Source organism: Botryllus schlosseri, chromosome 10, assembly GCF_051294905.1.
Source record: "Botryllus schlosseri isolate E-star chromosome 10, Bs_hap1, whole genome shotgun sequence".
Lineage (NCBI taxonomy): Eukaryota > Metazoa > Chordata > Ascidiacea > Stolidobranchia > Styelidae > Botryllus > Botryllus schlosseri.
The window spans coordinates 5,411,860-5,438,822 of record NC_137245.1 but is presented as its reverse complement, the minus strand read 5'-3'; the positions used below and the strand labels follow the sequence as shown (position 1 = coordinate 5,438,822).

The 26,963-nt window shown below is 41.1% G+C and overlaps 1 protein-coding gene, 1 non-coding gene and 1 pseudogene across 2 annotated transcripts in view; 2 read left to right on the top strand and 1 right to left on the bottom strand.

Annotated features, from left to right (window-relative positions):
* The first annotated feature begins 2,677 nt into the window (after positions 1–2,677).
* Positions 2,678–2,749, top strand: Trnae-cuc (transfer RNA glutamic acid (anticodon CUC)). Its single transcript has one exon. It is a non-coding gene; the product is annotated as a tRNA-Glu (tRNA).
* A 4,447-nt stretch (positions 2,750–7,196) lies between these two features.
* On the bottom strand, positions 7,197–10,617 carry LOC145448437 (uncharacterized; annotated as a pseudogene).
* Positions 10,618–24,659: 14,042 nt separating this feature from the next.
* The window catches only part of LOC145448434 (Golgi-resident adenosine 3',5'-bisphosphate 3'-phosphatase-like), a 253,019-nt gene continuing 250,715 nt past the window's right edge, over positions 24,660–26,963 (top strand). Inside the window, exon 1 of the mRNA XM_080326822.1 lies at positions 24,660–24,683. The gene's annotated coding sequence lies outside the window, so the exon portion shown is untranslated. The remainder of the gene's footprint in view (positions 24,684–26,963) is intronic.

Sequence of the window (26,963 nt, the reverse complement as noted above, 5' to 3'; positions counted from 1 at the left end):
TCGAAAGGGACACCGCAGCTCGACAATAGATATTTCAATGATATATTTGTGCCACTAATATATTTTACATTTAAACTGCATATGACGGTTTCGCATCGGCGTTTTCGCTTCTGTGAATAACAACTTTATGGTCTATATTTGTATAAAACTCCGAACTTGGTGTGCAATTCTTTCTTTCTTGAAATTGGATGTCGATATCACCGACTTGTTATTATAGTGATAAGACCGGTAAATACAGTGAAGCCACAGCGCCGTATAATGGGGCTTATGAACATAGAAGAATTCCCTGCAAAATATCTCAACATTTGTTCGAAATATGCTGGAAAATATAAGAAATTTTAAATTTACTCAGAATTGCTTCGCGGGCCGGATCAAATCGTCTGGCGGGCCGGATGCGGCCCGCGGGCCGTATGTTTGACACCCCTGGTCTAGGCGTAACGGGTTTCGATTTATCGTAGGGCGAGCACAAACTTAACAAATTGCGCGGCTGTCGACCATGTAAAATCTCGGCAGGCGTTTTCCAGTCTATGCCCGGGTGCGGTACACATCGGTAAGTAGCTAGAAGTGTTTGGAGCGCGAAGTTGAGATCTTTTCCCCCGTCGCAATTTTTTATCAATCCAGCTTTTAGAGTCTGGACGAAACGCTCCGCTTCCCCGTCCGGGGCAGGGTGAAAAGACGGTGATACGATATGGCTGATTGCCAAATGAGAGCAAAACGTATCGAATTCATTCGATGTGAATTGCGGCCCGCCATCCGTGACAATTGTTATGGGCAAGCCTTCAATAGAGAAGACTTCCCTCAAAACGTTGACCACACACAGGGTTGTGGTAGAACCGACATTCATTACTTTAACGAAAGGATATTTCGAATGCGAATCGACGATGACATGAAACATTTTATTATTTATTGGACCTGCGAAATCCAAATGAATTCGTTCGAAGCTTTCAGAAGTTTTTGGCCATTCGCGATATACTGACGATCAGGCGCTTTCATTACCTCACGGCAAGCGTCGCAACTCTTAACGAGAATTCCAATGTAGCGATTAATGGAAGGCCATGCGATGTAATGTCGAGCCATCTGCTTCATTTTCGCGATACCCCAATGTCCTTCGTGCAGCAATGATAAGACTCGCGAGCGAAGTGACTGCGGAATTACTACGCGCTGAAAACCATCAATATTAAGCATGACTATGTCTTCGTGCAGAGAAAGCGAATGTTTGCGAGTCGAAAACCAAGAAAAATCATCAATGTGCGTCTTTGGATGCCAATTACCATGAGTGACAGATAATTTTACTAGTTTCAAGATTTTGTCCTTCAGCGTCGCGTCGCGAATTTCCTTGCGAGTTAACGGTAAGCCATCGAATACCATATTAATAGCGTGAACGATCTCCGCGTTTTCACGAATTTCCCGTTCGTCAAACTCAGGGTCTGGACCCTTTGGTAGGCGAGATAAACCGTCGGCGTTTCCGTGCTGATTAGTCGGTTTATAGCGAATATCGTATTGGTAAGTCATGAGCGTTAGTGCCCATCGCTGTAAGCGTTGCGCTGTAATCACGGGAATTTTCTTGTCTGGCGAGAAAATTGCTAAAAGCGGTTTGTGGTCCGTTACGAGCGTAAATTTTCTACCATGCAAGAATTGACGAAATTTAGTGACTCCGTAAATGATTGACAGAGCTTCCTTCTCTATTTGAGAATAGGATTTTTGCGAATCGGAAAGCGTTTTCGATGCGGTTCGGTCTCTCTTCGCCATTGTGCTCGATTGAGAGGACAGCGCCGATTCCGAATTGAGAAGCATCAGTTGACAAAATAAGATGCTTGTTTACATCATAATGAGCTAACTGCGTAGCGTCGATTACGTCGTTTTTGAGAATGCGAAAAGCTGCGTCACAGTCCGTATTCCAAATGAATTTCGCGTCTTTTTGAAGAAGACGGTACAAGGCAGCGGCTTTATTCGTAAAATTAGGAATAGACGCGCGATAATAATTGACTTTGCCCAGGAATGCCTGTAGCTGGCGAACATCCTGAGGTTTAGGCAACTGTTTGATTGCTTCAACGGATTTGTTAGACGGGCGTTTGCCGTCCATGTCAATGCCCGGGTGCGGTACACATCGGTAAGCAGCGAGAAGTGTTTGGAGCGCGAATTGGAGATCTTTTCCCCCGTCGCAATAACTCATACGACGAGGTTGCAATATGAAATCAGTATGTATTACCAGCAGAATAACTTTAAGGCAGCGACACGATCCAGAGTACAGTTAAAGGAAAGACCACGAGACAACAGAACACAGGGTATAAATACAGGTACGACACACGAGGAAATAATGATTGGTTGTAATTACTAGTCCTATAGAAATTAGGAGTTGAACAACACTGAACGTAAATGCACGAACATAACAGGAATGATCGATAAGACCATGAAGGTCATCTAGGCTGATCACACCAGCATCAAACAGGTACACTTGACTCTGAACAATATGGCTGTAAAAAATGTTTCGTTAGAAAAGAAAAATAGAATAAAAATTAAACGATGGCGATCGCGAAACAATAAAATAGTTAAAGTTCCATACAAACAATGTAGGGTGCAACGTATTGAAATCCGAACATCCGACTAATAAAGCTGTATTTTATAGTGGAGCATTTCAGAACAATAGCAATATGTATGCCGCAATTCGATACCTTTCTCCCAGATGGTCTAGGGGTCAGGATTCCTGGCTCTCACCCAGGCGGCCAGGGTTCGATTCTCGGTCTGGGAAATTGCGTTTTTCAGTATCGTCACAATTCTCATAGCACATTTTAGACCAACACTCTTGTGGTTTCAACCATTCTACTGCTCTGTTATAGAATAGCTTCTTAGAGGTCGAAAACTTCAGTATACGATTGAATAGTATATATTCATATTGAAATGAGCCCGGATATTTTCGGCTGACACTCATTAGGGGTAATCATCAGCAACCAGTAGAGAATCGGAAAGAACATTGTATATCAGCAATCGTATCACAAAATATGTACGATGTTCCTTCCAATTCTCTTCTAGTTCCTGACGATTACCCTTGACGAATCTCAACCGATAATATTCGGGTTCATTTCAATATGTATATACCATTCAATAGTACTCTGTTATAATGCCTGATAGTCTGGACCAGCAGGCTTTCGGGAACCTTTTTCGTCAATTCTTCATTTCAAATTGTAATTAACATAGAGCCGTACGACGATATCAGTCAACTGTTACGTTAAAATTCAAGATTAATGACTTCATGATGGCAGTATATGGGTTTAGTCCTCTATCGCTACAGCACCAAAAGTAATCAAGCCGGTTGCCCGACATATGAACATGTGACCAAACGAAAGCTGTGCAATGTGCATGCGACACTGCGATTGGCTACAGGGGTCGAGAAGCTATTGCAAGCTGCAGAGTAGGGATGGTGTGAACGTGAGGTTCACGTTCGCGTTCTGTGTGTGAACCTCGGGAATTTAGAGGTTCACGTTCACAAACGAACCTTGGTAGGTTCTGCACTGTGAACCTTTTTTATATATTACAATTTTAACGTCATTATAACATTTTGGTTGAAGTTTATTGCATTTCAACTGCCGGTCACTCTATGCATGGCCCTGGCAACATAAAAAAAAATCGACTCTAACCAGCTTTGTTACATATGTTTGCTCGAAATATCCAGCTTTCTTGCGCAATCACGCAATATCAAGAGCGAAATACGCTACATGTAAGTATAGCCAGCGAATGATGCTTATTCAACCAATTAATGATATTGATATCGTTGTGTGATGTAAAAAAATAGCAAGCGTACGGGGTCCATCTAGATTTCACATGTTTATTGTATCATAAAAACCAAATCCGGGCGATTTGGGTGTTGGCTACAGCTGTATAAATGGTTAATGGGGTAAAACCCGTTTTCACTCTGATCAATATTAATGTAGCAACACTCAGATGCCGAACATTGTTTGGTCTGGCCCAGACCGTTAAGGCGTAAGCTTATATTCCATGGAAAGGCCTCGTCGAAATTGTTGGCAAAGCGACGAAGGATATTGATTATATGGGGTTATTGTATCATTTGATATCTCAAGTTGATACATTTGGCGACATTTAAAATGTCAGTATGTACTTCAGCATTGCGGCATAATGTGACCCGAGTAGTCGCTATAGGTATCGTGTACATCTGTACATAAATATATATCACTTCGCTGAAATGTAGGGTTGGAATCAGCAATATGACGTCATGTGACGTCACGAGGTTCATGTTCGCGTTCACACAGAACCTTTCAAAAAGGTTCGCGTTCACACGAACATGAACCTTTCAGAGGTTCACACCATCCCTCTCTTCAGAGTACTAATTGTATTTCCGGTACCATCATATGCTATTTTTTTCGAAATTTAAGGCCGGTAACATGCAATGTTAAAGCAAATCAACAATGGTAGCCAACAGTAAAAATGTGAATCTTCATTCAGTATCATACTTTTTACAGTTAAGCGGCTTTCCAGGAAATCCTAAATTTATCTACTGACAGTAACGTACGTTCCGATTATTTCCCCCAAACAAGAATAATACCTGCAGAGACGGAAACAATGAGAGGGTAAACTGCCGTCACCACTTGGTGGAGTCGAGAGCTACTGGTCCTTTCAGTCGCGTTGCAGTTGCGTGTGACTCTATACATCAGCAGTACCCGAGCGACGTTCGCAGTTCTTGTATGACTTTGTAATGGGTAAAATTGCTGGAAAGACTTTACAAGAACTCCGTAAAGAATTGAAAAACCGTGGAGCGAAGACATCTGGCCAGAAAAGTCAACTATTGGAAAGGTAAGTAGGGCGTGTTACTGCGGTATGCGTAGGCTTACCATACGTCCTCTTTTAGGAGGATTTGTCCTCTTTTTTGACTTTTTTGAAAGTGTCCTCGGAGGACGCCCTTTTGTCCTCTTTTTTGAGATTTTGTCCTCTTTTTTGAAAATTTAGGTCAGATTTAGAGGAAATTGCGAGTGATATGCCGCAAATTAGCGCAGAAGTGAAGCTCCGGCGGGTATTTCGGAGGGAAAAGCGGTGATTTCAGCTCTGAGCGAATTTTTTTTTTTTAGTCATCCACCTAGCAATGAGGAGTGAAAAACGTGATTTTGAGCTCTGAGCGGAAGTGATGACCTTTTTTTTTTTTTTTAGTCATCCACCTAGCAATGAGGAGTGAAAAACGTGTTTTTGAGCTCTGAGCGGAAGTGATGACATTTTTTATTTTTTATTTTTTATTTTTTATTTTTTAGTCAACCGATCATGAGGCGGGAGAAATTTACCGGTTTTTGAGAATTCTTCTCCAGTTTTGCATGTCTGAAATTTCTGAAAAAGTGTCCTCTCTTTTAATTTCCGAAATATGGTAAGCCTAGGTATGCGCACCACTTTAATTAAGCTGGGTTTTATATAAACAATTGCAAGGCAGTCGGCCATCTGTCCGTCTGTCTTGTAGCAAATTTATGAGCTACTTCATTGTTGTTACATAGACTCGAAGCTCAGTGGCGGCTCGTGACAATATCGGGTGGTGGGGCAAGGGCCGCAAGCGACTTGTTATCAATATGACGTCACAGTAGCGTTTTTCAACGTTCATGATGGTCACATGATGGCCAGTAAAACTGCACTCAAACCACTGCAGAAACTACAGCATAAAGTACTACGAATCATAGCTAGGGCCCCAAAGGGGCCTGGCTGCCCATCCAATAAGTCGCTGCTGAAGAGATTCGGCGTCCTAAACATAGAAGATATGCGGAAACTAGAAATCGCCAAGTTTATGTATCAGTTTCACTGCGGTCGTTGCCCCGAATATTTCAATGACTTCTTTACCTCTGAATCAAAAGCGCACAAGTACAACACACGCGCGTCCACGTCGTCCAAATATCATATGATCGACCGAAAAGATCATCGCTCCATCAAATATGCCGGACCTGATGTGTGGAACAGTATCCCGCCGGCCATCCGACAGTCGACGAGCATGTCCACATTCAAGTCGAAATACAAGAAATTACTACTAAATAAATACAGTCCATCCTCAAGATTACCGGACCACGACTGACCTATCGACCTCGCTTCCCATGACATGCCGCACTATTTCTTGTCGCATTCTTTTTCTATACTATCTTCTTTACTTTCATTCAGTGTGCATACCTCCTCTTTACATTGCCTAGGCCAAGGTGGGTGTCAGATTCCATAGACTACTCCTTGTCGCTTCGACATCTTCCTGTCTTTTCATTGTATCGCATTTTTGTGGTGTATGGAACTGATAAAATTGCTAATAAACCAATGATGATGATGACATGAATTTCCCGTAAACAATGATTTTTAACGTAGGTGCCGCGAGAGGTTTGCCGGTGGCGTGACTTGAAGTGCGGTAACAAATGTTTTATTCCTTGTTTTTTATTCAAATGATTATTTTACAAAATGTACGCGAACTAAGAATCGTTCCCATGCCACGAATCAATCATCAGGGTATTCTTAGTAGCATGCGTTATGATTTCGTGGTAGAGATTACGCAAGCGCCGAGTAAGACTATACCAAAAAATACACAGACCAACTACCTACATACAAAGAGCATTCGCATGACACCTTGTGGTGTTTTAATCGTTCCATGCTCAGCAATTCTGTAAAGTGCTGCAGCGCCTCCGACCCGATTTGTATATGGTAGGATTCTCGTCCCGAAAGCGAGCAAAACAAGGCGTTTTTATCCTCGCCATAAGTAAGCCATTCATTTTTATCGAAATGCGCTGAAGAAAAGGCACGAGTGCGTTTTCCTCCGGCGTACGATTGGACCAATGGGCAGTTTCTAGGCTGATACGGACCTAGTCGCTTTACCTCTAATTTTTGCTCTAAAGGCAGCTGGCTAAACGGCGTACGGAGCAAAGATTCAACACGATTCATGTTCGCACTTGACCTGACTACTTATCTGCAGAAATGGAAATGACTATAAATCGAGAGATTGCGTATGCCTTACTGGAAAGGTCAACGAGTTCGGACACATACGCAATTGTTATCTCATAGATTGGACAAGGAAATGTCATATTGAATCCAAAACATCATTCTGAAGAACCACGGATAGCATCCTCGGAAATTCGGTCCCGGTACAGCTTGGGAGATTTTGACCTTGAGGCTGGAGATTGTCACACGACACATACGGCTTACGGTCTATAGTGTCTACTGTCTATATGTCTGCTGCAAAATCGCCTTCGGAAAATATATTACCGAATAAATACGTGGATGAAAGCCGAAAACTTGGTACACTGTTACATGAAATCATCGAGAAGTAGCCTCATGACCGTTTTCGGTACGGTACACTGTCAAAATTAATACGAATTGATCAACGCCGAATTTTGCGTAAAATTTACTGAGGAATAGGCTGATCAAGCGATAAGCTGTTAGCCGCCATCGAAAACGAAACAGCTATCGCGCTTGACAGGGGTTGTAATTGTGAGCAAATGGCCCGAAGGCCACCATTCCACGGTGAAATTGACATTGGAGAATATAAAATAAAACTAAATATTTGAATGCAAACCGAGGATGTTAGTAAACTGTTTCATGATATCAGCATCTCATCACCTATCTCAGTATGGAACACAGATACACCGGCTTTTGCGTGAAATCCGCAATGCGTTAGGTAGGCTAAGTGTCAGATCAGCGCACATCTCTACCATACTCGAACTTGATAACGAAATTGCTGCCCTAATCATTGAGTGCCAACCTTGAGACTTGGCACAGCGTTCGATACTAAAATCAAGACATACCATGTAAAAGCTCATGACGGATCTAGCTAAGGAGCATCGTTAAAATTAATGGAGACCAATACCGGCTTTGCGTGAAATATGTTTGCGATACATCAGCACACACTCGACTTTGGAACCGGAATTACAACCCTAAACTTTGAGTAGGAACCTTGAAACTTAGGACAGTGTTAAATACCACCATCACGACATGACATACCAAGTTTCAAGAATTATCATGGTGTGAAACACCATCAAAATCGACCTATACCAGCAAAGGTCGACTCAACGCATATCACGGTATCCGAGTTCAGACATAGATACGATTGTTACATCACACCTTAGAGGCGACAGGCATATATGCCCCGGTTGCTCGGCCATTTTACGAATAGGAGAGAGTATATCACCGTTTCTTAATTGTGCGCGGCTTTGAGAGAATGGATAGTGAAAGCTTGTTATGAGCGCTACCGGGGCAAGCCCCGGCTAGGCATTCACAAAGCGAAAACACAGAAGAGAATTCGATTTTCGCAGAGACTTCGCTATGTATGGGCATTTGCAAGCGAAAGCACAAGAAGAACGCGGGTTTCGCTGTGATCTCGGTATATATTGTGCGCTGTGCGTCTATAAATGGTTAAATTGTTATTGAACAGAATTTTAGGTGGGGCAATGCCCCAGTTGCCCTATAGGACGAGCCGCCACTGTCGAAGCTTATGACCGAAACCAAGATTTCCGGGGACCTCAAATTGTCTTGACAGCACCAGACCCTGTGGAGTGGCCAAAAGAAGGATTTAGCCAAATATGTGAGGATCACCCGCACTCAGTACCTCCAGTGAATAAGGATTTGATCGACGGATACTTCCGGTACAGACTAGTTTCAGACAAATCATGCTGTGCAGATCTCAAAGGCATTGAGAAAGGGGCAAATCTTTTAGAAAGTGAAAGAGTAGTGGTGGCCAGCTTCGTTGAGAACAACCGCAAGTTTTTTGTCTCGGGCTTGTTGTGCGCAACCATGCGTAGTGATGTTAGTCATTGTGTTGGAATACTAATGAAGGGCCAAGAATACTTAGGTCTGCTTTTTCAGCTCACCTATAATGTGAAAGTTGCGTCACTGCCAAGTGGTGAAATCCAGAATAGTCCGTGTGAATGCCCAGCAGGAGCCGGTCTTCACAGTACGTGCAAGCATATTGCAGCCATTCTCTTGATGCTTGCATGTTTCAAGGAGTCCGGCGCACTTAAGGTTGCAAACGGCTGTACTGACGCTCTTCAGACTTTTCACAGGCCTCGCAAGTTTCGTTTAGGTAATACAAGGATGATCAAAAACAGGTTTATTATCTAAGATTCAGAGTAGGTTATTTATATATATATATAAATTGATCAAAACTTGAATTTGATCAAAACTTAATGTAACAATTCTTGGATTTACAGCTTCTCTGGTTAAATGCCAAGGCCTGTTTGTCCAAAAGAACGATGAGGATCCACGACCTTCAAAATTTCAAAACTGGCCTGGCTATAATGATTATGTCAGAAATCAAGTCATTGGTTTCGGCTTTTCTTCTGGCAAAGACCTTCCGATGCGGCACATGTACGAAAAAGCAAATTTGTTTGAAGCCACTCATGATCATAATTATTTTGGTATTGACTGGAGACAGTACTGGGTGGACTATTCTTTAAAGGTGGGGTGCTTCTTTTCCTAGTAGGCCTAGTGGTAGTTATTCGTAACCATGTACTTCCATTGCACCTCATCATCACCCTGCACCACTGTAGACTGTTTCTTTTTAATGAAATTGTCTATTTTGTTCCCAGATTACAGAAAAAGAAGCCGAACATATTCAGTTCATTCTTTAAAAATTTTAAGGTCTTACTTAGACCTATGATACGCTCGATGTGTATCCTTTTCGAGGCAACTCGGCGGTCGTGAATTAATACTTCCTCATCAAATTGGTTTTTGTCCCCAAGCAAATGTGGAGTATTTACAAAGACGTCCCGATTGGCAAATAAATCCTGCACCAATAATCCACGATCAGCCATGATGCTGTCCCGTCGCTGGAGCTTGCTTTTATCTGTCATTAGCACAGATCTCTCCATAATTTGTCTATCGGTCGTCCTACCACCATAAGTATCGGACACATAAGAGACAAGGCCAGAGGGAGAACAGCCGATGATTGTTTTCAAGGTGTTGTGGTTCTTATAAGAAGAAAATGTGGCTGATTGTGCGTTCACATTAGATGGCTTTTCAATGGAACTTCGGTCGCATCTAATATTACTCTGGTAGAAGGAAAATTCTTGCTAAAATCTTGTGGCATGTGTTCTTGTGTCAGCTCATACGATGGCCAGGTGTTCAACTCTTTCAACCGGTGGTACATGAAATTGACCCACATGTTGAACAACTGACCTACTCGAACTTTGCTGATGTTGAATATGAGTGAAAGTTCAAAGTCGTCTTTTGCCTGGCGAAGTTTCATGAGAGTGAGATAGAGTTGCTCTTGGGGAGATAGACGGCTGCATTGACTTTTTAAGTAACGGGCAGCTCGACCAAGAACATTAAAAAAAATTAAAGTGATGGTAATCCTCAAATCCAGTGAAATATTTCACAGCTTCGGGTTTGTCTTTCAAGCTGTCCAATCTCAATCCATGTGATGGCATCAAACAACATTCGGTCGTTTCGTCAACATGTCCATCATCGTTTACAGACATATTCAATTGATTACTGCACCCATCATTATCGATTACGACCTCTTCGCTAAACCCTATTACTGGGTTTAAATTCGAGTGGATGTTGTCAGGACAAATATCTTCAAATGGATCATGATGCTTGCGCTTTGCTCTTCCTTCCCTTCCTTTGCAGACCGTCCAAATGGGAAAATAGTAGGCACTGCACCGTCGCGCAATAATTTCCTCTCTGCTGTAAACAGAGAAACGAAAATGAATGAATGAATTTCTGGTATTGAGACAGATAAAATGAGGGACTTGTTCAACCAAATATTCAGCTGTTCAATAACTCCTGGCTTATATACTACCTAACGGAAAGCAACATGTAAGCTACCAGCTGGGCTGGAGCAATCGATGCCCAACGGCAATCAAGAAATTTTATCCTTACCATTTCCATCGTCACAATAGTCGGCCTCCACAAAATGTGCGCTACAAACACGAGCGCTTGGGCCCGGCTGCCACAGTTTTTTGGTGCGACTGTCAAGCCTTCGTATCGCCACTATCCACTTCTTTCTGGTGTCTTCGCGAGTCGGAAATCGGTGACCGCCGGCATTTGAGCAACGGGGAACAGAACAACACGGCATCACTACTACTACTCTACTACTATAACTAGTCCACTACTACTACTACTGCTACTCCACTACTACTACTGCTAATCCACTACTACTACTACTACCACTCCAATACTACTTCTACTACACTTCCTGCGTCGTCGTCGTAGATACGTAGACAAAGGACCAGTCGCACGCGCGCCCTCTAGTGACCGCAATTTCGGTTTACCCTCTAATTGTTAACTGATATCAATAGGCCTTTTGCAGGACACGGATCACGTGACCCGTAGCGCATAGCAACCACAAATTGGTTAGCAAGCTACTTTCTCGCCCACCTGCTTGAGTGATAAATATCGCATAGTGTACTGCTGATTTCTGGTTGTAAACGTTTTGGAAATTTGTCGTCAAAGTGATCGGAGATTTACCTGTGATAGATGTCACTCCTCCAGAGTAGATTTAGAATGATTTCGTCAAAATAACGCAGAAATTCCTGGGTAACGTAGCCGTATTTCTGATATTGTATAATATCGTTTTATGGTTGTAAACGTTCCATAATAGTGCCATAGAAAAGCGCAAGGCTTCAAATGTGTTGGATATCTTTTCTTCTAGAACTATGTAAACTCCTTGCGTGAAAATGTTCGATTTTGTAGCTGTTATTTGGTAGTCAATTATGATTTTATGACACAAAATTCGACAGTGCAGGTGATCAACTGCTTGATATTTATTGCAGCATTAAGTTAGGTGTGGATATAGTATACTATACCATAGTTGTAGTGTAATGGCAGTTGGTAACCATTGCAGTATTTTGATAATTGATGTCGATTGCAATATATAGAGGATACCGCCATCTTTAAGCCTGAAGAGACAATGACTGGCAGTACGTTGACGTGTTAGGAATTCAGGAAATGTGCTACATACAGTATATATAATAAGCATCCTATGCTATTGTATGGCTTCTCAGTTGACCAATTCAAAATATTTAGATATATACCTACATTACAAGTTCTTGATCATTCTGTGATGCTGCCAAGTGCCACTACCCGAAGAAAAATGAGCATCAGCTTCAAGTGATGGTGAAACAAACTGTCTCAAGGCCTGGATTACTTGATTGATTGCCTGGATTGGATTACTTTACTGTTTGGCACTGCAAATATCTTGGGTTTCAAGACATGGCTTTACCACATGTATACGAATTAATGATCTGATGGAATATCCCAAAAGAGCCGGACACAGGCAACTAAGAAATTGATGAGGCCTTCGTCAAAAATTCAGCCTGGAGCCAATTATGATCACCACATAAAATTTGGTCATACGGCAAAAGGCAGTGTGGTTTAATGCCAACGGAAAATTTCAGCTGATGATCTGAACACTGACTAACTGTCCTGAACTTCTTTCCCGATGCTGATGTCCGCTTCGAAAATGATATTTCATTTTGCCTATAGCAAGATAACCGCACTTCCGTAGATCCTATGAATCTGTCTAAACAAGTGGCTATGGAGGTAGAGGAAAAGACATCGGCAACGGGCATTAAGTCTCAGCAGTTATTGAACCTGATAAGGTTGACATGCATTTTTCTTCAACAATATCTTAGGATCTGAGTATTGAATGCAAAAAAATAATTGATAAATTGCACTTCGCTTTCCATGTTTATTTGTAAATTCAATGAATCAAAGAATGTAATTAGTTAAGAACATTACGAAGTCAATGAAAAAAGGAACAATTCTCGTCGTAAGTTGGTTGAACCAATATACAGAGGGAGTCAGTAACGAAGTGCTATTTTCCGTGAGTACTCGCGTCTTTATGTGTTAAGGCTACTCCCACTTCTACTTCACATTTTTAGGCAGTACTTTTTTGTCGGACTTGAGATTTTGTAAACTAAAAACTAGCTTTGGCGCATGATTGCATCCCCTTTAAGGGTGAAGTTGTTATAACAACTGGGCAAAATAGCCCCAGTACCACGGTAACTAGATAAATTTTTGGAAATTGCAGCTATTCGTAGTGCCATTAATCTTTTGCGTTGATACAGATGCACCGTGCAATGTTAACAGTTATCACCCGGCATTATTTTCCAAAACTAAGCGACCATTGACCAAATCTAACGAATTACTTGACTACTTTTCAGAAATTCATTTCTACTTTAACTTTAAGTACTTTTGACATCTCCTGGAAGTAATTATTTCTACTTGTACTGGAGTAGCGTTACTTCTACTCGGTTACCAACAATGACTACGTTGACCACCTCTGGGTATTGGATGACCGATCTTGTCACTGCGTTGACTTGCTCTAAGATCTATTTGATAGTTACTTCCCGTAGTTCGCTGAATATCGCATATGCGACATCAACTAATAATCCCGTGTGATTTTCCAAATCCACTTCAATCGCAGTTGTGAAGTAGTGGTAACAAGATCAGCATTGTATAACACAACAATGAAGTGCACTGCTTTGATTAGTCTTGATGGCGAGTTAATAATAATAATAACTGAACTGGCGCAAAGATGAAATTAAAAAATTGGATACAAAGACGAGAAAATTGATGACAATGCACCACATGCATCACCCAAAATCTGATACACAAAGACTGTACATCCCCAGAAAAAAAGGTGGTCGAGGACTACAAGAAATTGAACAAACTTTCAAAACAGAAATCATCGGCTTGTCACAGTACATCAACAACAGCGAAAACATTTACTGCATACTCATTGCACAGGAAGACAAACAGCGCAAAACAAAATCTCTGAGCTATCGTCACGACAAGTACGTCAGAGAAGTCAACATGGAAACAGCTAACCTGTACACTGCTGAAAACACTGTTGCCAAACCCACAACAATAGCAAAAGCAGCACGAGTCCAGTACAAAAATGCAATGCTCAAAATGAGAGAAACGATATGGGAATCGATGCCTCTTCATGGACAGCACAAGAAGTTAACTTCACAGCCCCATGTAGACGAGCTTTCATGGACCTGGCTATCCAGCTCTGGCCTGAAACCGGCAAGCGAAGGATTCATTTTCGCAGCACAAGACCAATCGCTTCCTACAAAATACTATCGCAAAAGAATTCTGAAGCAAAACACGGACGGCAAATGCAGAATGTGCCACAACCAAAATGAAACTGTAGCACATCTCATGTCCGGCTGTGGTGCACTTGCAGCTACCGAATACACATGGAGACACAATAGGATTGGTCACTACATTCATCTTGAATTATGCAAACATTTTGACATCACCACTTCGACAAAAAATTGGTATGATTACAGCCCAGCACCAATGACAGAAAACGAACAAGTAAAAATTCTGTGGGATGTACCAGTTATAACTGACCGCGAAATCAGGAGCAACCGCCCGGATATAATCGTCAAACTAAAAAAGAAAAGAGAATGCTTATTCATTGAACTGGCTGTCCCAGCTGATCACAATCTACTGCAAAAAGAATCAGAAAAATACTCCAAATACGCAGACCTCAAAATGGAATGTGAGAAAATGTGGCGATGCAAAATAAACATTGTACCGATAGTCATTGGTGCTACAGGGGTCGTGAGCAAAAAACTCATGAGGCATATCCAACAAATTCCGGGTAACGTTCGATTCGACATGATCCAGAAAATCACATTATTGGGCACTGTGCACATTCTTCGGAAGGCCTTGAATGCACCACTGGACTAAAATTACACTTGTGAATCACAGCATAATTTCTGTAATTTCGATTCTTCATCTTCAATCATCTCTACCTCTGCCAATTCTTCATCTGCTGCAATTCTGTAATCTGACTTCTCCGTGTATTGCATAGGAATAACAATTTGAATGTATTACTGAAATTTTAAAAATTTACTCCAATCTCGCCATTTTCCTTTGGGGGCAGGTTGCTCCCCGGAATATGTGTGTATCTACCAGTTTTATTGTGAATAAAGAATATAATAATAATATAATAATTTATAGAGCGCCGAATATAACAATATATCACAATATATCACTAGGCCTAATATACAATACTACACTAGGGCGCTGTACATAAAAGGCAATAAAATATAAAAGTAAAGGATATGTATAAAAGACGAAGTGCATAGTTGTAGGGCGGAATGAACACTACTCTAGTTCGAACGCTCGTGCGAATAAAACGGTCTTGATTTTGCGTTTGAAAACATATAGCGAGTCACATAGTCTGATAGAAATTGGAAGATTGTTCCACAGAATGGCGGCCGAGGAAGAAAAGGTTCTCTCGCCGTAGGTCGATGTTCTGACTCTTGGAACGGACAAGAGCTTTTGCGACTGAGAACGTAGCGCTCTTCCGGGATTAGACATTGTCACTAGCTCACGAAGATACGCTGGTGCACTTCCCTCCATGCATTTGAAGACGTACAGAAGAAGCTTGTATTCAGACCTAAATTTCACGGGTAACCAATGAAGAGATCTAAGAATCGGTGTTACGTGATCACGCTTCCTTGACCTAGTTACCAAACGAGCAGCGATGTTTTGGAGTTCTCCCAAAAGATACTTCCGATGTCTTCAGCGACATTGTTTTATGGCAGCACGCCCCTGCTCCCAAATCAGCAGACCGTATATCCTGATCCTTGTGGGTCCCAGCTGCTTCAGTCATATGTTCAATCCAAAATCAGGCTCCACAACAGACAAATAGTACTACTTAACTAGAAAATACTCTTACCGCAATATAAACCAATTGCTCTACTTCAAATGCATGAATTTAAGTACGTATGATCAGTGTTAAGTACTGTAACACGAGTACGTTACCGAGAGATTTCTGCGTAATTCTGACGATATCATTCTAAATGCTTTGTGCAGGATTGACATATAGCATAGTTAAATCTACGATGACTTCTACAACAAATTTCCGAAACGTTTAAAACCAGAAATCAACAGTACACTAAGCGATATTTTGCACTGAAGCAGGTGCGCGAGAAAGTAGCTTGCTAACCAATTTGTGGTTGCTATGCGCTACGGGTCACGTGATCCATGTCCTGCAAAAGGCCTATTGGCTAACTTTACTCATCCATTCTCGAATTCTTCAGCGGTGCCACAGCTTTGCGCTACAGTTCGGCATTGAGCTAACGCGCAATCGGGGATGTGTGTTAGTTCATTTCTCGCCGATAATCCGAACGGAATTTGTGGTTTTGAAAACTGCATACAGGTATCATCATGGCAGCTTTTCTCTCTGAGCAATCAGCACATCGTGCAATCCAAGATTTAAAGGTGTGCTATATCAGGTTAGGCGACTTTGTGAGGGATATTGCTGCCGGCCGATGCGATAACAATAGTGTTTTTGCAATGATACAAACTTTGTATTAAACTCTACGACTCAGACTTGTCCGGCATGGAAAACCTACGTAACTTGAAAATAACTAATATATTGGACTGATATAGATGAAAAATTATTAGTAGGCAATATATTATGTAAATGTTAGGATTGTGACAAGGGGGTATTGAGCCCCTAAACTCCCTGGGTACGGAAATGTCTTGACCTCACATATACTTGTTCCGGCTACCACACGAAGTCTGGACGCTATGAAAATTTACATTTAATTTATGCGATATCGCAAACAATACCATGTACTAAAACTATTTTCGAGCAATTTAGGGGGATAGGCTACATCTCCCAATCAGAAACATACAAAGAAACCTGTAATTTTTGATAGTCAATTGTCGATCAATTGTATAATGATGCATTCGATTATTTTACTCAACGTTCGTAATCCCAGATGGTCCCAGGTATAGTTTCTTAACCGTGGTTCCCTGAGACAGTCTTAGGGGCTCCCCGGAGGTCAAGATACTCGCTTACCTCATACTTATGATTGATGATGACACGCCCGTCTTGGCCATCATTGATGGTTGCATTCAATGATGCCCTATCCGTATAGTCAAATTGTGACTGTTGTGCTATTGTACGTCGTTTGCAGTGGGAAGGTTCTGGTTCTAGATCGAAACCCCGTCGGTCTGAAATTTTTGTTCCATCCCCACTATTTATCAACTCATTTGAAATCAAGCAATTGATATCACGCTATTGCATTTAGACCGAATGGTACGACGGCACCTCCCAAGGCAAAGCCTCGCATACTTGAACTGGTCTCTGAAAGGAATAACAGAAAGCACGCTGATTTGCAATTCCATATGATAATTTGGATTCGCGTGAAAATCATATTTAAATGTTTTATTCCTTTTAACACTCTGTTGTGCACCAGTCGCTTTAGTCAGTCGCCGAGTGCAGACGTGTATTTCTCGCTCCGCTAGCTGATTGCTTTGTAATGATTACGTACAGCTCGGACGTGCTGCGCAGTATAGGCAGTAAACAGAGTAGACCAAGTCGCAAAGTGCGACGAAGACTTTACTACCTTAAGTTACTGCGTACTCGCCGAGTGGGACAATATCAACAGAAAGACTGGGATCTGCCGGGTGGCGCCGGGGACCCGAAGCCTCAACCAAGATCCCTGAGGATTAGCCTAAATGCAGAAGTTAAACTTGGAACTCTGAACACGAGAACTTTGAACTCTGTATGGCGTCAGGAAGAAGCTGCCGCACTTGTGATCATCAACCACATTCCGACGGAGCCATGGCGCAGAGGTGGCTGGAATAGAACCACATGGCGCTCAACAATAGAGACCGAGCTAGCGCAACGCGGGCTATCGCTCGAAGACGCCCACGACCGCCCACGATGGAGGCGCTTAATAAGGGCCGAAAACTCATTATCTTGATGTTCGTTTGTTTCCTGTTTTCTTTTGCCCTTTTATTTAATTGAAAGACGATATATATATAGTGCACCATAGTAATGTATTAGATGCGAAGTTAGCTTTGTAATGTGGTAAATCTCGGGTTTCCAAGGTTTTATATGTTAGCAACTGTCCCTGAAACGGTCCGGGTACGACTGCCGGAATGAGTAATATTATTTAGCAGTGTCGCGAAACAATATCATTGATATTTTAAAATGGTTTTCATATACATATCTGATTTACATCATCTTACGAATCTAGGAAATTTTCTATACTGCAGTTTAGACCAATTAAATATTAGACTCGGCAATCAACCCCTCTGACGCTTAAATTCCTGAGGTGCGGCTCGCAACAGATTCAATTCTGAATGCAGCCCTCGAGCTGCAGTTTACCCAGCTCTGGTTTCTTATCAATTTCTTAGCGTGTAATTCTGAATTTATTTAGATGCTTGCGTGGACCCCTATCAGACAAAAATCTTTGAACTGCGAGATTTGGGTAGCTGATGACTAAACAAAATCATCACATCAGCTCAGTCTTGAAACCTGCACGACGTGCAGTGCAGGTACACGTGAATCTAGGCCACGCCGTCAGAACTCCACCGATTCTCAAAAGCCTTTCCCTATATTTTGGAGTCACTGTGATATCACCATATATTCAAACATTACAATGTCACTGTAACAGTATTGCGTTTTGGAAAACCGCTTTCTCCTCAGGTATTGTGCTTGAACACATCTTAGGGAAATGTAATATCTTGAATTATGATTGTACGATGTTGTTTTTAGCCCGATACCAATGTTTCATGTTACGTTACTTCATAGGTATTCAACGGGGAAAACCAATGTTGTTATTACTACAACACCAATCTTTCTTCTAACCCGAAAGACGTTCTCCCTGCTTCACAACAAAGCATAACGTTATATATGAATTTAATGACACTGTGAAAATAGGGACGATTACAGTGCCGTATCAGACAGCATATTTCACCCTCAATCAGATCCTATATATCGAAGGTACAACAAAATGATACGTTGACTTTTGAACACAATCAGGTCATGGTCAGGTCATTATTCGATCGGGAAGCTCTCGCTTGATAATCTAGCATGTGTTATCGATAAGAGATATACTCCTTGTAGGCAAAAGGTCGAAATTTATTTCATTTGTATGTTCTCTAGGTTTACCACCACATCTATCCACAGTATCGTGAAAATGTGATTCCCCATTGTGAATTCACGCCTGGCAGGAAAAAAAATCACATTTTAAAATATTTGAATAATATTGTTGCTGCACTAGGCCTAGCAGTTGCATGTTTAGTTGTAACACCATGCGAGAGTATACAAATGCATCAGAACATCGTAAAAGTTGTCGCGTGAGAATGTTGCATCTAGCGGACATATTTAATGTGTCACAATTGGAGACATTCACAAACCACTTGAGGCGCCAACACCTCGTCCTGTCGTCCGTAGTACACATAAACCAAACCGTGCCTCTCATATAGCTTGGTCGTCTTTATTCACTAGAAACCAGGTCTGCGACTGCCTGTTGGATTCGGATAACAGAAATAATCTCTTTGTATGTATGGCATATAAACATATTTACGCCTGATGCATCTTAGAGCTAGTTGAGTTCAGTGCAATTTATGAATTACCAGGTTACTTCACGTACCGGTATTTCATTTCAAGAAAGTGACGTTTGAATATTAGCTGAGGCTGAGTGACATATATTTCATTTTATAGACTGTATTATCATCGATCTACGTTATAACATGCCACGATATTGCTGTGTACTTGGTTGCAAGAGTCGGAGAGGTGGCCATTTATTTCCTACGTCACCAGTGCAGCTGAGGAAATTGACAGTAGCAGTTAAGAGATCTGACCCAAAAACGAAACAACTTTGGACGCCTGATTTGAGTAAAGATAATGTTTGCTATGGTCATTTTCTTCCGAGCGATTATGAGCCGAAAATGAAACTTAAAAGACTGAAAAAGGAGGCAGTGCCAAGTGTCTTTGAACATGATAAAAAAGCACCACTAAAAACTGCCAGGAAGACGAACAATTCAAACCCATTTAAACCAGAGCCTACTGAAATAATTTATTCCGGAACACATAGCGACCAGGAATTGACAACAGACTCGGAACATGTGGGCATTCAGTGCCAACTGGGTGCTTCGATGCCAAATTTCAGTTTACAAAATATCAAGGATGACCAGAAAGCAGTTCAGTACTTCACTGGATTTGATGACATCGAACAGTTTCTGTTTTTTAAGGACATTGTAATGTACGATTTGGATCGATTGGAGTACACCTGTACATTGCTTTCAAATGAAGAACAAGTTTTTATGACACTGATCAAGTTACGACAAGCTCTTGATCATCAACTGCTTGGCTACATGTTTCATGTCTCAGAAGCAACAGTTTCCCGCATCATTAATGCTTGGATCAAGCATATGTACAGTCTATTGTCAAACTTACCAATTTGGCCTTCAAAACAAGTGATATTGGATACCATGCCAGATGATTTAAAAAAACTCTATCCATCAACGAGAGTAATTATTGACTCTACAGAAATCCCAATTGAGAAGCCATCTGACATCCATGCACAGTCCATTACATTCTCAACTTACAAGAATAGGAATACCATGAAAGTATTAATAGGTATTACACCCAAGGGTGCTGTTTCCTTCATAAGTGACTGCTATGGTGGATCCGTTAGTGACCGCAGCATTATTGAGCAATCTGATTTGCTGGCCGACGCCAGAACAATGTTTGAAAAAGGCGACAGTATCGTGGCTGATAAAGGATTCCTAGTGCAAGATTTGTTTGCACCATTCGATGTAAAAATCAACACCCCTACTTTGATGAAAGGCATGACTCGGCTCTCTCAGGAACAGCGGCTAGATGATTGCGCGATCTCCTCAAAACGTGTGCACGTTGAAAGGGTTATTGGCAGAGGTGGTCAAAGTAGTCAAGAAAGCTACTCAAGTAGAAGTAGAAGTAGCGACGAAGAAATCTACTCAAGTACAAGTAGAAGTACTTCTTTCATAAGCAACCTGAAACTACTTGAAATAGAAGTAGAATTGTCTGACTTTAAAAGTACTCAAGTAAGTAAGTATAGTTGTGAAAACGATTCTGATTAGAGGGGTTATAAAAAGGTGCAAATTGAGCTATGTGATAGGTGACGAACTTGATTCATATTGATGCATAGCAGCAGGTATCCAATTTTCGATAGCAGCGCACATCGTGGGATGAAAATGATAGTATTGATAAGGAAATGCGATGCTAATCCTCTGTTTTATCCAACAGCACGTTTTGGAAAATAGCATGGTATGGCTCCATCCCCCATATTATAAGGCCCGTAGTTTAGACGAAGAGCAATACGGAGAAGTTGTATAGGATACGGTGTAAACACTTTGCGCGATTACTAAACGTTAATAAAAAATATGGTGGACCGTAAAAATGCCATATTGCGTAGCTTTATTTCCAGAAATTAAAGGCATTACTGCACTTGCTTTTATACTTCAACATGTATGTTATCCAGACAGAAGAACTGATATTAATAATAACTCAAAGTATATGATACTGGGAATAAAAAGTGAAATATTAATACTACTTCTAAAAGCAGAATATGTATTTCATGTTTTTAGTCTAGAAAGTTTCAAAGGTGGTATGCTAAAACAGCTCTAAAACTAAAAAAAGTCAAAAGTCCACTCTTCCAGATTAGGACACGCCATGGACATGCTAAATTACGATATGACAAGAAAATGCTAGATTGCGAAACATCAGTTTCAAACGCTATGATGAGCCATATATACTGTGATGAATTATTTCATATGGGCGAAGGGCGACAATGTGGCGTGAACGGAACCACGCCAACCCTCCACCTAAATAATATTCACCGATACTTTCGTGAAATCATACTGGTCACTCCGTATCCACTGCGCGCGAAGCGCGACGAAAATTCTGGGCTCTACTAAACTTTTATGAAAATTAAATGTTAAAACTCCGTGATAACAGCTCCGAAATTCCTCAGGCTATCTTCCTGATTGAAAGATTGAACTACTTCTACTTGACAAACTGAAAATAGCGACAAGTAAGTAAGTAGATCACAAAATATTAGGAAGTAGAAGTAGAAAAAATCAGATCTACTTGAGTAAGTACCAGAAGTAGAGGAAAACTACTTGTAAAAGTAGAAGTACTTCGTTACTGACCAGCTCTGGTTATTGGTTATGAAAAGACATTCAAAATCATTTATAATGTATTGCCTTACAATCTCCTGCATTTGGGAAATGAAATAGTCTTTATCTGATTCATGATAGTAAATTTTAGGAAAGGCATAGTTTGATATAACAGCGTTTGATGCTTTTACTAATTTGTGTTTGATTAAGTAGAGTTGGTCAGTGTTGATGATTGTTTACTCTCAGTAATACATGGATGTTCTTATTTCCACTTTAATATTAGATCCCGCCATAATAAACCTAAATATCACTCTTTTGGATATGATGACTGTACTGAGCGCGTATTACTACCTAGGCGCAAGTTGGATTTTAATTTACTAAACGAGATACAAGAAAACTCCCAATATATAGGTAATTAAAATGTATCATGGAATTTGGAAATAACAATAATCAACACAACGGCAGAAACAGCTTTAGCTCGGAAAAATATTTTATCAATGCCACATGGCATTCAGCAGTTTTTCATCCTGCGGTGATGCAATCTTGACCACCAAAAAAGGACGTGAATACATTTCGTAGAAATTTTGCAGCTTGGGAATCATAAATTTGGTAACAAATTCTGGGTCAAACTCTATATACTCAATGTGGAGATCACGAAATGTATATAATACAAAATAACGTAGTTTTTTCTCAGCGCAAGCCATTTGGCCTTGTACTTGGGCATACCATTTATGATTTTTCTTCAAATGATAGCCATCTGCAGCAGTCACCAAATATGGAAAAAAAATTCCGGGTGTTATTAGCTCATCCCTTGCCGTGTAGGGGCACTTGACCTCCAACACACTATCAGGGAGAACCAGACCATCAGGTGTTGCTGCAATATATGGATATTCTGGATGTATTATGAGTCCAGACCTCGAGGTTTTTCGACCGGACAAATGGGAGAAGGCATCTATCGCGGCTGTTTCATACAAACTCCCATGTATAATGGCATCTGATCTTAAATCACTATTGTTGTACATCGATTCGCACAATTTCCACATGCCACGTCGATCAGTAGCGGATAGGATTTCTCCAAATCTTGATGCTGTTAAGCGCCACTTCCTTTCAAAATACCACCGAGGGGATTGACGTTGCTTGATTGTCGCCTCAAATATTTCTACAGCGCTCTCTGGTGGGCACTTAAAATTTATCAACATAATTTGGATTGAGCATTGACGTGAGAAATATCATACTTACAGCAAGAGCTTGATCAATCCAGTACTCCCCGAATGGCCTTTCTAAATAATGGTGATAAATCATTGCAGCATGCATGTCTGCTCTCTCAAATATATATTAGAAAGATATCGCTGTTCCTGAGGTCTTGCAATGATTGATTGTCTTGCTGCGTACAAAGTCGGTGAATTTGCTATCGGAAGAGTTTTCATTTTCATTCGGCGAAATTGAGTTCCCACAAATGTCACTGATTTTGTAAGTTTTACCGAAATGAAAACAAATGAAAGTTATCAACCTTCATGTATATAAACTATAAAGTAATACCTGAACTTCTTTGAGAAGGATGATGGAACGTTTGCAATGTTTCTGTGCATGCCTTTGAAATTTGAACAGTCTTCGACTGCTTATAGTCCAGCAACATCAGAGCAAGACATGATAAATGCTTGCAAGTTGCATTTGGACCGCTTCCTCCTGGGCATTCACATTCACTGAACAAGAGCTCCCCACTGTTCTTACAACATATCTTGCTCCAATGACTGACATGCCTCTTCATCGATGCTTTAGCAATGGCAGTGAAGTAGTGTAAAGTCTCAATCAATAAAGCTGAGCAGGCCTTCACGCACATCCCTTTTAACATCACTTTTCCTTTTTCCAACGATTTCACTGTCTTCGATCCTTCCTTTCTCCCAAATTTAATAAAATACGCCTCAATAGAGCATCCTGAGAGTGGTGGAATTAATTCAAAATTCACTGGTTCATAACCAAATTTGGGCCACTCTAGTAACTCTGTACTCCTGACGTACGACGTTCTACCAAAATCATCATTCCTGTCATAAGCGAGCAGCCTGCAATGCAAAAAGTGACATTGATCCAGAGTGTCATTACCAGTTGGAAAATCCATAGCTGCTCAACTTACGTAGCAGCCTCTAGAGGCAAGCTCACATGCTACAGCTTAGTTCGGTCTTAATCTATTTCAAATATAGTTGCGTATTGCACCATGTAACTAATTGAACTTAGATTGTACCATTCTCACGGCGTCATATCTGATCAAAACTAGCTCTATATACAACCACATGTATAAGTAAATGACTTTCATAACTACCTTTCTATAAGTTTCGCTTTCCTGCCACATGTCCGAGCATTCCTACTGCCCAGCTCTTTTTTGAGATCGTGCACCGTCCATGAAGAATAATCAGTCGACATTTTCTATTGCAATAGCCACAAGCTAGCTAGGATATCAAAATACAACAAATGAAGACGACGTTTATATTGGTATCCACTGTAAACAGTGGATCACTAGGACGAGGTTCTGGCGCCCCCAAGTGTATGAATGTCTCCCATTATAGGTAGAATATTTTAGAATTTTAGAAAGACTGATCTTATATCAGATCATTGGAGCAGTACAGCCTAATCCAGATTTCAGGCATACTCCTGATAACCAGGCTATTGATCATGTCATTAGCAAAGTCAAATTAAATAAGCGTTCGATTTACCTTCGAATATTGCTATAGATCTATAACAACTTGAATATAATGATCAGTGCGCCATGGCAATAGATATGTCAAATTGGAGTATTTGGTTGTATTAAGGTATGCTCGCCTGAGAAATCGGGGAAAGGCATACCATATACTATGGGGAAACCAATACTTCATTCAACCAGATGTACCAGAGAGGTGTGACGATACTCGCTTGGCAACCGGGGGTCGACTCGTCGCTTACTCAGATTTGCCCTTCAACGGCACAACACGATCGCGGCCCACTATCGTGAAACGGTGGCACTCACGTACTGGAACACTTCTTTCGTGTATAATACGAAGGACAAGCTGACTGGTATTACCACTGAAGCAGACTGCCTCTTACGGAAGAATCCGGGAGCCACAAACGAAGGTTGTCTGAAGAGCAAACAGTCTACTTCAACTGTTCTCACCACCTTTTCCTGCTATGTGCTCGAAAAAGGATATTGACTCCTGTGTGGAAATAACGAGGCTATGTGCCGAAGAGGAGGATGTGAAGGGACTAGGTGCCCCGTCCACCGCGAAAGGACATAGACTAGCTTTTTGTGGGGTAATAGTTTTGTGTCACTTTATTAGCCTATGTGATTGATTTACTATGTGTCTTCACTTTTCATGTGCAATAAAGTTGTGGATACCTGCGGGTTCCCGAAAAAAAAAAAGTACTATGTGCAATATGCATAGTCGTTAGTGACCTTCATACCGCATTTACAGTGATAATATGAATGAAATCAAATATATGGTTCCGACATCATTTTTGCACTGGTCCACTAAATATTGAGAATGAAGTAGGCTACTGTGAGCAATATGCATAGTTCCATGTTTAGATTGTTTACATTATATTGCAGTGGTTCCCAAAGGAAGCGCCAGCGCCCCCCTGGGGGCGTTTGCTAGCGTGATGGGGGCGCTGGCGATTAAATGGGTGATTAGGGGCGCTGGCTATAAAATTTGGCGGTAGGGGGGGGGGGCGCTCTGAGGAAATGTGGGCGGTATAGGCTTATAAAGCAACTGCTCCGCAGTGTTGAAACGGTTGTTGAATAAAGCAGCTAAATATGCAGTAAATATGCAAAACCGATTCACTCAGGGCAATTTAGGGTCGTCCGTCTATATTTAATCAGCTGTACCGGAAAAGTCCATTGTTACTTGACAATTCAGATCCTGCCCATCAATGGACTAATTGAGCAGTCTGCAGAAGCCCTAGAAAACGTGTGCTGCCAGAACTACAAAGCATTTGTGCAGTTATTGGTCACTACCACTAGGGCTGGGCAAAATCGAGTAACTGAGTGATTCGATTCCGAATCACGTAATATGCGTCGAGTCGAGTCGAGTATCACACATTATGACATCATAAACGAATATAATAAGTCATATTTAAAATATGTACCGTTTATGCCACCACAAAGAATAGAATGCCTGTTATCCATCACATTGAAGATACTTTGGTATTTTTTCAGCCATGCCGATTTTATTCCAATTGGTGACAATGTTGACGGATAATCATGACTTCGGAAATGTGCCCCGTCCAGTAACCTTCGTAGCTTTTTATTATATGTTTCGTATGCTACGATACCGCGAATCAAGGTTTCAAGGCTTCAACAGTGAAAATTAGTATCGAAACTACAATTCTCGTTGATAAATTAACTTGCAGTAGGAAGGAGCGTATAATTTCAGTACTCAAAAAACTCGTCTTTTGATACTCAGCACGAATCATTACAATTATTACTCGATTCGGATTCGAGTACTCGAATCATTGTGCCCAGCCAGACTTGTACAAACTAAACATTTAGTTAGTTGACGGTCAACTAACTAACAGTTTTTTGAGTAGTTCTAGTTCTAGTTGTAGTTGCGGATTTTGAAAATTCCGTAGTTCTAGTTCTAGTTGTAGTTGCGGATTTTGAAAATTCCGTAGTTCTAGTTCTAGTTGTAGTTGCAGATTTTGAAAATTCGGTAGTTCTAGTTCTAGTTTTAGTTGTGCATTTCAAAAAAATATTAGTTGCCGAACAACTAGAAAACACTCGTGTGTCCTGCGCGAGGAGAACTCTCCTCGCGTGACAAGTGAGGTTACTGAGGGTTACTAATGTGATCATGACAAAGGATCAAATGCTCATTGTTGGATCATAGTTAATACATTGATTATGCCGAGTTCACTGATAACTTAGGCAAATTTACATCAATCGACAGTGCGCAGGGACACGCGATCTCCCGCTTAGGTTGCTTACTAATTGGAATGTGAACTAGTGATCTCCTGCTGTGCGCTGGCGAGTATTATCTCGGAACTAAGCTGTCGCGTCTGTTAAACTTACGAGATTTGATTCGTGATGATGATGGCGACCACGCCTGCCCAGGCCCAGAGAGAAG